At 41.2% G+C, this 16723-nt stretch overlaps 1 protein-coding gene across 1 annotated transcript in view; it reads right to left on the bottom strand.

Annotated features, from left to right (window-relative positions):
• Window positions 1–16723, bottom strand: part of WLS (Wnt ligand secretion mediator) — a 63333-nt gene that overhangs the window by 45856 nt on the left and 754 nt on the right. The gene's annotated exons all lie outside the window — the stretch shown is intronic.

Raw genomic sequence — 16723 nt, 5'->3', positions numbered from 1 at the left:
CCCCAATCAGTAAAAATCAATACGAATCTTAGGTTCTGCCCCCCAGCAAAAGCCTGCCCCCCCAAACAAAAACCTTGGGTACGCCCATGACACCATCTAACCTCCCTGGAAATAAATCTGAATGAATACTCAATTAAAAAGGTCATGTAGAAGCTCATGCAGATTTCTGAATCTGTGGAGCAATACTAGTAAATATGTCTTCCCCTCCCAAAATACTGGAACTCAGGGCCATTATTTGAAGCTGGTTGGATGGAGCAATTCAGAACCAAAGGAAGTAGTTCTATCATGCAGTGCTTGAAATTTGTTCCCATTCAGTGTGGCAGCGGCCACCAATTTGTACGACATTAAAAAGAAATTAGATATACTCACAGAGGATAAGTTATCAACAACTATTGGACATAATGGCTACCTATTGCCTCAAGTATCAAAGGCAGCAGGTTTCTGAATCCTGGGGAGCATGATCAAGGGAGTGTTGTTGTGTTCATGTCATGCCTGTGGCCCTACTATAGGTATTGGGTTGGCCACAATGGGCACAGGATGCTGGACTAGATGAACTTTTGGTCTGATCCAGCAGTGGCCCCTCTTAGCATAGAATCTAGAGTTGTAGCATTGGAAGGGTCATCTAGTCACTTAGTCCAACCACCTGCAATGCAGGAATCTCAACATGTGGTCTCCCATCCAGTTTGAAACCGCATCGGACCCTGCTTAGCTTTGCAAATGTGCTAGCAGTTTTATGTGCATTGAAGACATAGAGATTAGCAAATCAATATCCTTTGGTATTACTAAGCAGATACAGCCTCTGTGTAGCCCCCCCCCCCAGATATTGTTTGATAGAGTTAACACCACCTACTATGGCAGGGGTCTGCAACCTTTAAGACAAAAAGAGCCACTTGGAACAAAGAAAAAAAAACCTGGGAGCCGCAAAACCATTGTGACATTTAAAACAGTGGGGAGTGTGGGGGCACACAATGTGCCTCCTCCCCTCACTAGTATCCGCCCCGGAGCCGCGGCAAAGGTGTAAAAGAGCCACATGTGGCTCCGGAGCCGCGGGTTGCTGACCCCTGTACTATGGGATGCAATATTTCCCCTACTCATACATAGTCTCTCTCTTCTCTCCCTGTCTCCTCCTAGGTGACAGTACAGTTGCAATTGTACAGAATCTATTTGTGTAGGCTGCACATGGGCTCAGTCTGATGGAAGCAAAGGTGGCAGTGCTTTTCCTTGCTAAGCCATGGTCTCCTTTGCAGAACTGGGGCTGTCAGGGCTGCATGGTGGCAGGGACAGAACTTAGTCATCATGTTGAAATTTCTCTTGCCGCTGATGAGACATTTATGAAACTAGGATTTCTTATTCAACAGACTTCAACTCTCTCTTGCCAGGCCCCTGGAGCACCCACAAAATCTGCTATATTTATACTGAGCAGAAGATCAGGTTCCATGCTTGTAATCAGCAGTTGGAAAGAGCAACAAATTAAGTTACATTTTGCCAAATAATGGAGACAATCTAGTGGATGACGCCAGAAACTATTGTTTTGCTTATTGGGAGGGGTTTCATTACACACAGAAGGAAATGACTGTTTAATAATTGCCTTGAGTGCCTTCAGTCCAAAATGCTTTAAACAGCAGAGCCAAATCATAAATCTTAATGTCTTGGCAAAGTCAAGCCCACCCAAAATATTAGTCTCCCAACAGTTCTCATAACAAAATCCTCTGCTCCTCCTTATGTTGCGTGTGTGCAAGGGTAGGTTGGTGGGATTGTGCAAGACACTGCTTAATTTGAAAAACAAAAATTATTAGCAGTGGGCCGTGGAAGGGGCCAAAATGTACCTCATTGTCCTTAGGACGTATGTCTAGTCATGTCTTGCTTCATGTGATAGTGAAGCACAGAACAGTTGTCAGATTCTGAACTCACAAAGGATGAAACATATTGTCTGCATGGCCACAATCAAATAAGCAGGGATAACTGTGCCATATTGGGTGGAGTTCAGAAAGCTTTGTGACTCATGAGTAGCCTTCGGTCAGACTGTTTCCCCCCCTCTTCCTAACAAGGACAAATTACTGCCAGCATTATTAAATTGGCAACTGCATGTGAGATCTTGGTTTATTAGTTTTAAAAAACTTAACTTCTAAAGTTTTTCTATTAAAAGGTCTTTCAAACATGTTCTCAAAATTTACTAACCTACTTGCTCATTCATCCTTATGTTAGTCATTTCTAGTACACAAATAACTTAGAGAGAAAAAGGGCCAACTCTTCTTTGCCTGCTAATTTTACTGGCTATTTACAAACCTCATTTGGAATTAAGAATTAAGAATTACTTTGCTGGAATAGAGACCTATGGATCAGGTTGCAAGTTAGAAACTGGTATTCCCCTTAAGCCCTGTTCTCATCTGATGTCCATGAGGAAACTGCTGATAATATCAAAACAACAGCCTGTCATTGTTTTTACTCTCATTTAATCTTGATTTACTCTTTGGGGGGGGGGGAGCCAAAAAGTCATTAAAAAAACCTGTGGTCAACATGGTTGTGATATCTGAACTACCTGTTCTGCAATATTACACGACTGTCTGGAAGCATCTGAGGAAATGCAACAAAATTCTTAGTTGCTGTCCTACATGAATATGGCATATGATCACAAAATAAATTTAGGGTTACAGTCATGTAGAATGCATACGACCATGAAATAAGCTAATGCTTAAAGGAAAAACATACAGTCCCAACAGAGTTCAAAGATAGAGCAAAATGTTGGGTTTATGGAGTTTGGTTTTGGGGAAATAACATGAGTGTAATACTAGTAATTTATGCGTACTTGATCTCTGTGGTTTTAAATATATATACTGGTTTTAAAGGCATGATTATTTGGGATCGGTCCTCAATTAAATAACAAAAATATATTTTACAAAACACAATTGGAGGCACACAGGGAAAAACAGGCAGGACATGTTTAGATAAAGATCTTAGGTAGATCCTACCCAGGCCTGAACAAAAGCTTTATACTTTTACTCTCAAGACAGCAACTCTTTGCTAATTATTATCATTTTAATGGATGGAATATGATGCACGAGAACACACAGATCACTGCTGCAAGCATGTGAAGATAACTTTAACTATAGGAAATGAATGAGGTAGCAGTTTTAGAAGTTATCATCTTATGGACTGTTATTTGTCTTTTAGCCATTCTGAGAACCCCTATTCAGCATTGCGTTAAGTTACCAGATGAGGCCAATTCATTGACTGGAATGTAACAGCACCAAGTAACAAGGATTGATACTGACAGGGCTGCTTTCATGCTGCAACTTCCCCGGACACCAGCTGTGCAGCAGAAAGAAAGAAATCTCCAGAATCCACAACATCCCCTCTCCAATTAATCCACAGTTTTCATGCTGTGCAGGAATGAATAGTGCTAGGTATTGATAGCTGCATGCAGGAGGTTTCCTGATTTTCTTGGAGTTTCCTGAGGGGGAAACTATACAGAGAGCAAATAGCCAACCTGTTAAAATGATGTCGCGAACCTCATTTTAAGCGAAAATGTCAACTGTGCACTGTTTACATACCAGCAGACGTGTGTGTATGGGAGAACAGACACAATCTTTGACATTTTGCTTTGGTACACCTCACAGGATGGGTCATGGAGGAGCCTTTTCTCTTTTAGACTGAAGATGCACATTTGCTAAAGGCTCTGGAAGGTTGGAGAGAACAGCTTGGATGGTTTGAGGTATTTAACAGAGCCTGGGTCATATGGGAAGGACAAGTTGTACTGGAATGCCATCCCTAGAAACGCAGTCTGTGCTTGGAACTCCCACTGTCCATGCCCACAAGTTCCTCAATCAACTTTGCTTGTCTTCCTGCTTAGTGTCATCTGTGCCTGGAAACCCTTTCAAACAAAACTCATGCTACTACAATCAATCCCCCTTCAAACTCTGTCTCATAAATCAGTTCTGGAATAAAACTTTTCTCTAGCCCACAAACTTGTTGCATTGCTTTTGCATATCGCTGAATTTAATTATCTTTTGGATGGTTTAAATAGCTGCTTTTAACTATTTTTACAGGTTGTTTCTTTTATTGTTTCATTCTCTTTGTAAACCACTTTGAGGTTTTTTTACAATCAAGCGGCATATAAATTTTACAAAATAAATTGTTAGGAAATCATTAACTCTCGCTTGTAAACTTCTCAAAACAGGAAGTCACACTAATTTTATTTGTTAAAGATTGCACATTGATGGCAGAATGCTTATGACAAAACATTCACACCGAAGTCTGAATAACTCTGTTACCTCAACATTCGAAACAGGCTTCAGTAAGCCTCAATAAAATTAAACTCTATGTCCTCATTACAAAACCTTCCATTTATCCAAATCCATCGTGTGTCTCTATAGTGTTCTCAATTAAGTCCACAATCCTATGCAATCCCAATGAGTTCCATGGAACTTGCTCCCAGGTAAGTATATGATATCTTAAGAGAGCCGTAAGGATGATTCTCCTATTCTGGCAAGCTATCAGGACCAGTGGCTGACTTGGCTTTTATTTCTATCTGTAGATTAGTCTTAGTTCCTTCTGTTTTAATGGGTTTTAGCCATTTCTACTTAATACTTGTATTATCAGTGTGGATTAAAGGAAAGAAAAAAAGCACTTGGATGAGTCATATTGCAGGGGGAAAATGTTGAAGCCTGTCAATATCTCCATTAACAAGACTCCCATTGTTACAAAACAGAGTATTTGACAGTTACCAGACATTTGGAGGTACAGCTGAACAAGACCGTTTTGCTAACCTAAAACTGCTGGCTAAGGGCAAAGGTTAAAACTGTATAGATGGTTTCATTCTATCTCAGTACAGTCATTTGTTCGCAGAAGCAAAAATTTTCTTTTAGCAAACTGGAGGCTCTCTGCTGGACATCTTGAAAGATAACAAAACCATACAAAAAGATTACAAAACCATCTGGAAAGAGAAGGCAGAGAAGGAAGAATCTTCAGTGTTACATTGAGGGAAAACCTTGCGACCCACTTTACTGAACAAAGATTTCTAAGTGCTGCAAAGAAACCACAGGTGACCCTTGTTCAAAAATAGTTCAAACCCACATCTCTATATAATGTATCTTATGTAGTGCATTAAAGCCATAGCTACGTTTTAAGAACCATCATGCACGGTTCTTGCAGTTCTTGTATTTCATTACATTCCAGTTCAATTGGCAAGATCCCTGCAGAATTTCATCTGGCAATTACCGATGGACAAATGCTTCCCTAGCTCCACTTCCATTGTATCAAGCTTACCAGAACAGGATGATCCAAATAATGCACAAAAGGATCATCTAGTCCAATCCCCTGCACTGCAGGAATAATAGATAGAGGAACCCTGACAAATGGCCATCCAGCTTCTGCTTAAAAACCTCCAATGTAAGAGAGTCGAAGGTTGTGGACGCACTCTCCTTCCTTGGAGGTTTTTAAGCACAGGTTGGATGGTCATTTGTCATGGATGCTTTAGTTGAGATTCCTCCACTAAAGTCTATCACAAGAACATCCCCTAACCTCTCATTGATGAGACATCAACCAATCTTTTTGGACTATTAGGGAGCAATCCACCTAACAAGGAACTATTGGCCAGCAGCTGTCATGACATATACAAACGGGCTCTGAAACATCCATAAAAATGAAGATTCTTGTCGAATAAATATGTTTGTATTAGCATTAAAAATGTGTAGAACGTTTTCCTTCTATGGCTGAATTGTTCATCCATTGGCTCCCAACAACATCAGAGGTAGCAGCATTTATGGAACTCATTTTCCATCTGCATACAATTATTAGAAAATATTAAGTGATGCTATTAGGTGAAAAGTTAAATTATCCAGTTATTGCTACATTGCCAAATAGCTGGTTGCCCTATTAAAAACATACCAAGATAGCACACCTCAGCCCACTATTTTGAAATATTTATAATGAAAATTAGTTTCTGCTTGGCTAGATCTTCATTTTGACCGATGGTTCTAGCGAGTGCCCTCAAGCTATTCTGTGACATGACCAGCTCCCAAGACTCAACCTTTGGCTAATTCAAGGTAACAGTAGAGTCTTAAAAAATAATATAGGATACCAGGCATTTCATACCAGTGAAATTACAACTGCAACAGTGGTATCCATTAAACTATTTGAGTTTGCAAAACAATTTGCTTTAATTTTAAAAATTATTCTCCATGAAAGATTAACAATCTGTGACCATAACTAATCGTTTAGTCTGGTAGTGACAGGAAGAGGTACAGTGGTACCTCGGGTTAAGTACTTAATTCGTTCCAGAGGTCCGTTCTTAACCTGAAACTGTTCTTAACCAGAAGCACCACTTTAGCTAATGGGGCCTCCTGCTGCTGCCGCACCTCCAGAGCACGATTTCTGTTCTCATCCTGAAGCAAAGTTCTTAACCCAAGGTAATATTTCTGGGTTAGCCGAGTATTTAACCTGAAGCGTATGTAACCCAAGGTACCACTGTACAGTGGTACCTCGGGTTAAGTACTTAATTCGTTCCAGAGGTCCGTTCTTAACCTGAAACTGTTCTTAACCAGAAGCACCACTTTAGCTAATGGGGCCTCCTGCTGCCGCCGCGCTGCCGGAGCATGATTTCTGTTCTCATCCTGCAGCAAAGTTCTTAACCTGAAGCACTATTTCTGGGTTAGCGGAGTCTGTAACCTGAAGCGTATGTAACCTGAAGCGTATGTAACCTGAAGCGTATGTAACCCAAGGTACCACTGTACTGTATTATGTTAAAGGGGTGGGGGGTGGGGAATGAGAGAAGCCACATAACTCTCTGACCAGAACTAATGGCTCTCCTGTTAGATGCCTCTAAGCCAGAGATGTTTTAGCCATGAAATGAGAACAAGAAAAGTCCATTAGTGCCATGGTTTCATTTCTTCAAATATTAAGCAAGGTTGTAGCTTTGGGAGTCAGAGGCCAGCTGCCTTTTCATCCCAAGTCCACAGTCACTCTGCTCTTCAGAGCGAAAGGGGGGAAAGCAAAGAACAATGTATTTGGAAGCCTGCAAGAAGGTATTCAACACTGCATGGAAACTATAGATATTTTCTCAACTAAAACTTAAAGAGCTGTTTATAATAGCCCCCGTTAAGCTTTTCTGAGCAAAGATATCAAAAATTGTTATTGTTATTATTCATTTCATTTCTGTACCGTTTTATATTTTTACAATCTACATTAAAGCATCTAATAAAACAATTCAGAATAAAACATTGCTGAAGAAAGGCAAGTATAAAGTATGCATTCAAAGCAACATAATTAACAGGAAATGAAAATATTACCCTAAAGATTTCAAAATAAAACACTACAAAGGAGGTCAACAGCAGAATGCACATTTAACACAGCACTGTTAACCATTTTTTAAAAAAATCTAAAACACCGCTAAAGGAAGTGAAATATAAAATGCACATTTAAAACAGCATAACCAAAAAGAGAATAAAATATGATCATAAGCACAGAACATATCTGCCGCTGTTGCTGCCAATCCTGCCAATGGTGGTTCATGGCAAGCGGCAGCTGTGGAAGCTCAGGCGTGAGGACATGGGTCTTTGCACTAAGAGACAGCCAAGGCAGCCTGAGAATGGCAAGGCTAACAAGGGATGAATGCAAGCCAGGGAAGTTACAGGTAAATAGATTTTCGTCGTAGCTCCGGAAGAAGACTAGCTGCTGAAGGAAAGGTGAGTTGAGGTTTGAAGAAAGAGGTGGTTCAACCATAGAAGTCTTTTGGGAAGGAATTCCAGGCAGATGAAGTGGATGGTTTGAGGAGAAAAGGATTGCCCAGGATGGTGGTGGTTTTGCTTCTTTTATTATTTATGGACCTGGTTGAGAACCTCTCTTTAATTTTTTATTAAAATTGTTTTATACAAATCATAGAGGGACTATGAGAAGCATTTAGTCAAACCCTGTGCAATGCACGAATCTTTTGCCCAATGTGGGGCTTGAACCCCACAATAAAGACTCCCTCAGAAGTTTTAAGACTCCCTCCGGGTATAGAACTGGTACGCTGAACAAATATGAAGGAATGACTGAAGAATTCCACTGCCTGCTTAGACATCATATCTTCCAACCGGGATATGGACTGCTAAGAATTGCTAAACAATGGCTCTGCATAATTCAAATAATTGCACGTGATACTGTATATGCTACGTATTTTCAAAATCGATTGCTGCTTACATGGAGTAATATATGAAAGATTAGAGTCCTTAGCCACATCTTTTTCACTTCTTCATTACTGCATTCATGTACAATCAGTTGAGTTGACTGCTTGGTAGAGTTAAAGGAGCCAAAATTGCTGTGGTTTTGGGGTTTCTCTTGGTAAACAAACAAAACTCTTCTCTAATTTAGACACAATTTCTAAGCAATTATTGTCAGAGGGTACTGAAAGGCCTTTGGTGTTTTGTTTTTTTAAATTTAAACACTCTAAATAAGCAACTTGGAGTAGATTTTGGCAGGAATATGCTTAACTTTATAAGAACATTGCAAGAGATTGCAATGTCCTTTTCCACTATAGCAGCCAGTGCCCGTACGTGTGTTGGTTACTAAATAGAAGTGAAGCAATGGTTACACTAACTATGCCTTGCAAATATGGAGAACCTGTTAGTGTCTCTCATTTTGCTATCTCCACACCTCCTATTCTATATGCAGAATACTGTATGCAATACTGTATAAAGAAGGGGGGAAAGGTTTACAAGCAAGCACATTCCAACTTGTTATTCAGCGTTCCAAATGCAAACTCCACATGCTTTCAAAAATTCCATAAAACTGCGTAAATTACATGACCAGCTCAAGAAGTTTGATACATAAGTGGAATATTTGCGTCTAATACAATATATTTTCTGTCCACATCTTCCTTCCAACTGAAACAGCAGATTTGCAGACCACTCCCCTTTTGACAACTCTTAACAATAATCAACAATAATCAAACAACCAACAAAACTCTAATCCATAAATAAATTTTTGCTTCTCATCGTTATAGTACACAATTAAATAACTTAAAGCTCTGTGGAGGCCTATAATAAATTGAGTACTAGCAGCTAAAAGTAATTTTCTGGTATTCTATTGGTTAAAAAAAAATGGAATCGATATAAATGATTAATAAGCCCAACTACGTGCCCTTTGTGGCTGGCATTAGATGAAATCAAGCAGGATCATGGTTTTAGCATTTGGAAAAAAATGATGTATATAGTTACAGAGAACTGATTAAAGATGGAACATTGATTCCATTTCCAGCAGTCAAAAAGCCAACAAAGAATGACTAGCTGCACTGGTATGAATGTCTACAAGTACAAAATACAGAACAAAAATTTATAAGAGAGTATAAGGTACTGAGGGAGGTAACAGAATTTATAAATATAATAAAAAGAAAGATAAACATCCATTATCTAAGCTCTGTTGTTACAATATGATGAACAGGAATGAGTAAAGGAATATGGGATAAAGAGGGATCAGGATATGGGAAATAACATAGCTATGGGGGTATGGGAGAAAATATGGAGAAAGGATAATAAATTTTCGCTAAATGCAAATGTGAGAGAAAATTGTTTCAAGGTAATGGCAAGACTCCAGTAACCATTCAGGCAATAAACAGAACATATTCAAAAAATCTGGTTAGAGTAAAAAAAGAAAATGGAACCTATTATCGTATATGGTAGACATGTATTTACAACAAAAATACTTTAAGAGGATTATTAAAATAACAACTAAATTTTGAAATATGAAGTTCATTTAGATCCAGTATTGATTTTGTTGAACCATGTCACCCAGTATAAGGAAAGAGCTTAGGGAAATTATTTCCTATTTGTTAACAGCTGCACAGATATTATTGGCTCAACAATGGATAATTACATTATGCCATCATTGCAAAGAATGGTTTAAGTAATAATAATAATAATAATAATAATAATAATAATAATAATAAATGACTTCTTATTTGAGAAGACAAAAGGAAAGTGAATATAGGAACGAATTTTAGAAAAACCGGTTGTGCTTTATGCAGCATTGCCAAAAAAATCATTGCTTCCTGCAACAGCATATTCACATAGATTTTGAATGTTTTCAAGAAGAAAATTTGTGGCCTTGTGCTAATTTATATTTATTTAAAGATTTTATTAGAAGAAGAATATCCTTACACAGTATTTTCTGTTTTCAACTTGTATGTAGACAATTGTATGTAGCTTATTGATAACAGTGTTGCCTCCAGGATGAAAGAGAAGCACAACTGACGCTTTTAATTAAACTGAAATATGTTAATGGGAAATACAACATTAAGAAGAACTCCGATGTAAAACTTGTAAGCATCAGAAAGAAGAGAAATATTTACATAAAATATCCACATGTCAGTGGGTTGGTTATTCATGTGAAAAGAGATGGTGTTATTTTAGTTGACTCTCAGGGGGTCTTGAGAATTGTGTGGTATTTGCCGCCAAATACAGGAACTGCTGCTATTCAAAGGATGTAGTATATCTAATATGGGACGCGGGTGGCGCTGTGGGTAAAAGCCTCAGCGCCTAGGGCTTGCCGATCGAAAGGTCGGCAGTTCGAATCCCCGCGGCGGGGTGCGCTCCCGTTGCTCGGTCCCAGCGCCTGCCAACCTAGCAGTTCGAAAGTACCCCTGGGTGCAAGTAGATAAATAGGGACCGCTTACCAGCGGGAAGGTAAACGGCGTTTCCGTGTGCTGCGCTGGCTCGCCAGATGCAGCTTGTCACGCTGGCCACGTGACCCGGAAGTGTCTGCGGACAGCGCTGGCCCCCGGCCTCTTGAGTGAGATGGGCGCACAACCCTAGAGTCTGTCAAGACTGGCCCGTACGGGCAGGGGTACCTTTACCTTTTACCTTTAGTATATCTAATGCCTAACGTCTTCCAGCTGTGGCAAGAAAACAAAACAAAAGCTGACAGAAGAGAGACTTATTCCTCTTTAACGCACCCCATATTTGCTTTGCCTCTCCTGTTTGAAAAAAACTTGACTCTGTCAGCCCTAACCCCAGACAACTAAGCACTCTTCATACTTCATGACTGGACAAGACAGCACCCAAACGGTACAAAATAAAAGGCCTTTAATATCATTCTAGGGACGCGGGTGGCGCTGTGGGTTAAAGCCTCAGCACCTAGGACTTGCCGATTGAAAGGTCGGAGGTTCGAATCCCCGCGGCGGGGTGCGCTCCCGTTGCTCGGTCCCAGCGCCTGCCAACCTAGCAGTTCGAAAGCACCCCCGGGTGCAAGTAGATAAAATAGGGACCGCTTACCAGCGGGAAGGTAAACGGCGTTCCGTGTGCTGCGCTGGCTCGCCAGATGCAGCTTGTCACGCTGGCCACGTGACCCGGAAGTGTCTGCGGACAGCGCTGGCTCCCGGCCTATAGAGTGAGATGAGCGCACAACCCTAGAGTCTGGCAAGACTGGCCCGTACGGGCAGGGGTACCTTTACCTTTACCTAATATCATTCTAATAACTCACTATCAAAGACTATCAACCATTAGTCACTGCTCAATTAGCCTTAGGAATTTTAAAGTAACTTCTCATTGCTATATTATTTAATTTTCAGAAAAGCTCTTTAGTGACTAAGCTACTGCATATTCACTTCTGGGTCTATTTAAAGGGGCAAAAAGGATTCCAGAGGAAATAATTAAGCTCCAGTGCTATTCATTAATCAGATAAGCCATCTTCCCTACATAGCTAATGAGTTATGAGTCTGTAGTATTTCAGACAGTATTCCTATTAATGTGTGCTTCTCCCTTGTACATATTTTTGCAAGTTATACTGACAGTAAGAATGAACAGTCCGTTCATTCATTTTATCCAGCATAATATTGTTGTGCAATGAAGGTACCAATCATGCTTTTTCCCTGCTGAGTTCACAAAAACTTTTTGCTAATATGCAGTTGAATCTTACTCACAAAACAGCAACAATATAGAAGCAAAGAAGTAAAATTGTAAGAAATAGAAGTAAAATTGTAAGAAATTCTATGCCAATTACTTAGCAAGTCATGGAGACCTCTACAGGACAATTAATGAAATGCAAGTTGGATTGAAAAATTATGCCATAATGTCTCTTTTTGCTTTGGGAGTATGAAATTTTCATGTGGCCAAACCTCAGGCATCCAAAGCTGAATCTTGTATACAACTTTAGTATGTTGTATTCTAACACCTGCAAATTCAACTCATTTGTAGGTATGTTCTTTTGCTGTAATTATAATCCTCTAATAGTAAACTCAAGGGACGCGGGTGGCGCTGTGGGTAAAACCACAGTGCCTAGGACTTGCCGATCGTATGGTCGGCAGTTTGAATCCCCGCGGCGGGGTGAGCTCCCGTCTTTCGGTCCCAGCTCCTGCCCACCTAGCAGTTTGAAAGCACCTCTAAAAGTGCAAGTAGATAAATAGGTACCGCTTTATAGCGGGAAGGTAAATGGCGTTCCGTGTGCTACTCTGGTGCAGGCTCGCCAGAGCAGCGATGTCACACTGGCCACATGACCCGGAAGTGTCTGCAGACCGCGCTGGCTCCCGGCCTCTAGAGTGAGATGAGCGCACAACTCTAGAGTCTGTCAAGACTGGACCGTACGGGCAGGAGTACCTTTACCTTTACCTAATAGTAAACTCAGCTGGAGAGCACAGAGAATATTGTAAAAAACAAAACAAAAACCTGAACCACTAAGAAAGAGGGAGGTATCAGTGTGCTATGGGAACTCCAAGGTTTGCTGTTTTGTTTTTTAAAAACTTTATTATTACTTTATTAAATCTGTATACTGCCCTTCACCCATAGATCTCAAGGGGGCGGGGAATAGGAGAGAGGCAAAGCTTAAGTTCTTTTATTTCGTGTATGCTTGGGGTTTTTCTGTCAGCGTCACTTGGAGAAGTTCTCTTTCTATTCGCTTGTTATGTTTCCTTGGTGGTGAGAGAGGTTGTGGTGGTCTCGGGTGTGGTTGATCATCTTTGGCTGGCCGCAGTGGGATTTGTTTGTGCGTGGGTGAGGGGGGTTGTCAGTTAGCCATATTGAATCGTATGCTGTCAGTGGGTTATGAGCTCTTTCTAGTGTGGGCATTGTTATCTTGGAAGATGTTCGGTAGGGCCAGTTCTGGGGTGACTTCCAGTACCTGTTTAGTTATTTTGCTTATTTCTAGTATGACTGCGCACACTCCTTTTCTGACTGGGTCCTCGATTACTTGGTTTGGTGAGATCTGCTGGTTCAGACACAGCATATGTCTGGGGAAGCCCCACATGGGATCATGGGGAGGAGGTGCGAGGAAAAAACTGTTGTGACATTGATTTCTTTGGCAACATGGAAGGGCTGTGGTGGGATTCAGAAACGGCAGCCCCCGACCACTTAACTGCTCTCTTCTCCATCAGCTTGGGAGCTTTTTCTGAGACGCTTGCGGGGTATGATAGCATCCTTTGTTGTATGAGCATCTTTCTCAAGATGCTAACAGATCTGCCTGCCTCTGCTCAGTTGTGCTTCAAGGGAAGCTCACTAGTCCTGATTCTTTCATATTTTCCAGCCCAGATAGATGTTAACCAAAGGATCTCACAAGAGTCATCTCCTTGCAGGAGCAAGGAAGCATAGGAGAATCAGATACACCACAAGGGCATCTTGGGTGGGATGGCTTTCAAAGAGGGCTAGACAATTGCATGGAAGAGAGGCCTATCAAAGGCAACTAGCCGTGATGGCTATGCTCAGCCTCCCCTGTTTTAGGGAGCAATGCTTTTGAAAAGCACTTGCTGGAAGCCACAGACTCCCCAAAAGTGTTTCACTAGGACCCCTTCCTTCCCTCTGCCCCAGTACCTGAGGGTCATCCCGTCTCTCCAGGGATTTGGCCAGAACAAAGTATATGTTGGGGAAAGGCTCCCTCCCTGCAAAGAAAATGGAGGAATCAGCAGGTGCCTGGCTCCCAGCCATGCTAGCACCAGTCTGGCACATGAGGGTGGAGGACACAGGAAGGAAGCATTCATATAGTATAGGGCACTCAACTGGCATTTCCACCTACCTGAACTCTGAGCCTTTCCCTGCTTGTTCTGGACTGCCTCTCTCCTAAGGAAGATGCAAACTCTTGCTGGAAGCCACTGGTGGGGAGAGTGTTCCTATGATTCCCAAATGTTTCAGAAGCATCCTTTTGTTCCTTTAGCAGTTTAGGTGCTTGATATAATCATAGCATGGCAGAGTTGGAAGGGATCCCAAGGGTCATCTAGTCAAACCCCCAGCAATGCAAGGATCCTGCCCACAGCCTCCAAACTCCAGCCTTCTGGTTACCATTGCAATTCTGCATGGTATGGAGAAAGGGGAGAGAGAAATGTGTTGCTTACACTCTCATAACACTGATCCACACCATGCAGCCCTTTCAATAACTAAAGTCTAAAGGGCTATCACATGGAGGATGAAGCAAACTTGTTTTCTCCTGCTCCAGAGGCCCTTAGGGCCTGAAGCAATGACTCTCCTTCCTTGGAGGTTTTTAAGCAGCGCTTGGATGGCCATCAGCCACGGATCATCTAGTTGAGATTCCTTCATTGCCGGGGGTTGGACTAGATGACCCGCGGGGTCCCTTCCAACTCTACAAGTCTATGATACTATGTTTTAAAGAGAATCCAACGCGCTTTAAAGCACATGACTTCCCCCAAAATGATTCGTGCCATTGTGGCTTCCCTCTCACAGACCTTTAATCCCTAGAACCCCTAACAAACTACAATTCCCAGAAACATTTGGGGGAAGACACCTGGTTTTTGGAACAGGGATGGAGAACCTGCAGTTCTCATCTGCATTACCTAGGAACCAGGAATGGGAAATTCAAGTGCTTCTAACAGTACAGTGGTACCTCGGGTTACATACGCTTCAGGTTACAGACACTTCAGGTTACAGACTCCGCTAACCCAGAAATAGTACCTCAGGTTAAGAACTTTGCTGCAGGATGAGAACAGAAATCATGCTCCGGCGGCAAAGCAGCAGCAGGAGGCCCCATTAGCTAAAGTGGTGCTTCAGGTTAAGAACAATTTCAGGTTAAGAACGGACCTCCAGAACGAATTAAGTACTTAACCCAAGGTACCACTGTATGGTTATAGGGAGCAGTGTGTATATAATATTGAATGTAGTAGGGTTATTAAGGCAATTGTATCAGAATGATTATGGGAATGTTAAGGAGGGAGGGAGGGGGAAAGAGATTTTGGAATTCTGGTGGTGAGTGATGATTGGATGAGGATTTCAAAGGGAGTTTGAATGTGAGGCAGTTGAGAGCAGTGGGTTCTGGAGGGGGTGGTTGGGCAACTAACTATTCAGTTTAGGATCAGTAGTCTGGTCGACATTTTTGTAATAAAGCAGAAGATAAGATAAAGAGAATTTAAAGCCATAAGCTCAGGTACACACATCATCCTACAATCATTTAGTGAATCATCCATACAGTCTCCTTTAGTGAGAGGGTGCAGTATCTAGGATCTGGACCAAACATTTACATTTTTTGCTCTTTTCTAGTTTCATAGGTTTGTTCTGGTTCTAATGATGTAATAGGGGTGGGGGCTCTTTTAATACTGGTGGCTGCTACACACTCCTTTTCTTCTTTAAAAAAATAATAATTTCCCCTCGTTTTCAAAAGCACATGCATTATCTCTTTCTTCAGGTTTTTCAGTTACATTTGTTGTGAGACATTGGTGTTATATGCATTATAGGGTTGGGAGGATTCTCAGAGCAGTTCACTATATGAAAATACAAGATGAAAAAACAAAAAATTCATAATAAAACCAAGAACAAAACAGTAGGTCAGTAACATAAATATAACATGATTGCAGACTCTGTGACCTTAGTCACATCTGTGTGCTGGAAGTCTAGAACCAAGGAGATCTAACTTCAAATGTCTATACAGCTATAAAACTCAGTCACCATCCCTCAGCTTAACATTCCTCACAATTATGCTGTGAAGATAAGAGAGCAGCCATGATTTATTTGGACTAATTAATAAGTCTGCAAAAGATCTGGCAACCTAACTTACACACCCAAACTCCCTCAGTAGTTACTGAGCTTCTCCTTGGGCTGTTTTATTCTTTAGTGGTTTCACAATTTATTCATGGTGTACTAAGAGTTTCCTGATCTTTCTTTTTTTGGCAAAATTTTAAAATTTTATTTCTAAATAGAATGCTATCGGGGGGGGGGGGGAGTAAGACTGGAAGGAAATGAACAAACATATAAAAGATGAGGCTCTTGCATCACTTCAGATATACCAGTCAATCTGCAACTAACTATACACCTGTTTATTATTTTTCATATGTTTGGTTATTTTAAATAACATATGAAAGACAAACTAATAAAACATGGCAACCTTGTTTCCCTTTGCAATAGGCTCTCAGAATCAACATAAAGCCTTCCAGTGCAACTCCTCAGCCAGATGGAAAAAGGGTTAAACGCTCTCTGTGTAAAAAAATTAAAGAATAAATCCAATATGAAATATATTGAGAAACACGTGGGGGTGGGGTGGGAAGGGCAAGTTAGGCAAAGATAGCACAGAGAAGGGATTTGAAAACATAATGAAATCTATTCAGGGAAACAAAATGTCCAGAGCTGTGACAGTTAGGTCCAGTCGCAGATGACCCTGGGGTTGTGGCGCTCATCTCACTTTACTGGCCGAGGGAGCTGGCGTACAGCTTCGGGAGGTCATGTGGTCCGCATGACGTAAGCCGCTTCTGGCGAACCAGAGCAGCGCACAGAAACGCTGTTTACCTTCCTGCCGGAGTGGTACCTATTTATCTACAGTGGTA

Source organism: Podarcis muralis, chromosome 5 (genome assembly GCF_964188315.1).
Source record: "Podarcis muralis chromosome 5, rPodMur119.hap1.1, whole genome shotgun sequence".
Lineage (NCBI taxonomy): Eukaryota > Metazoa > Chordata > Lepidosauria > Squamata > Lacertidae > Podarcis > Podarcis muralis.
This window is presented reverse-complemented; position numbering and strand designations above follow the sequence as displayed.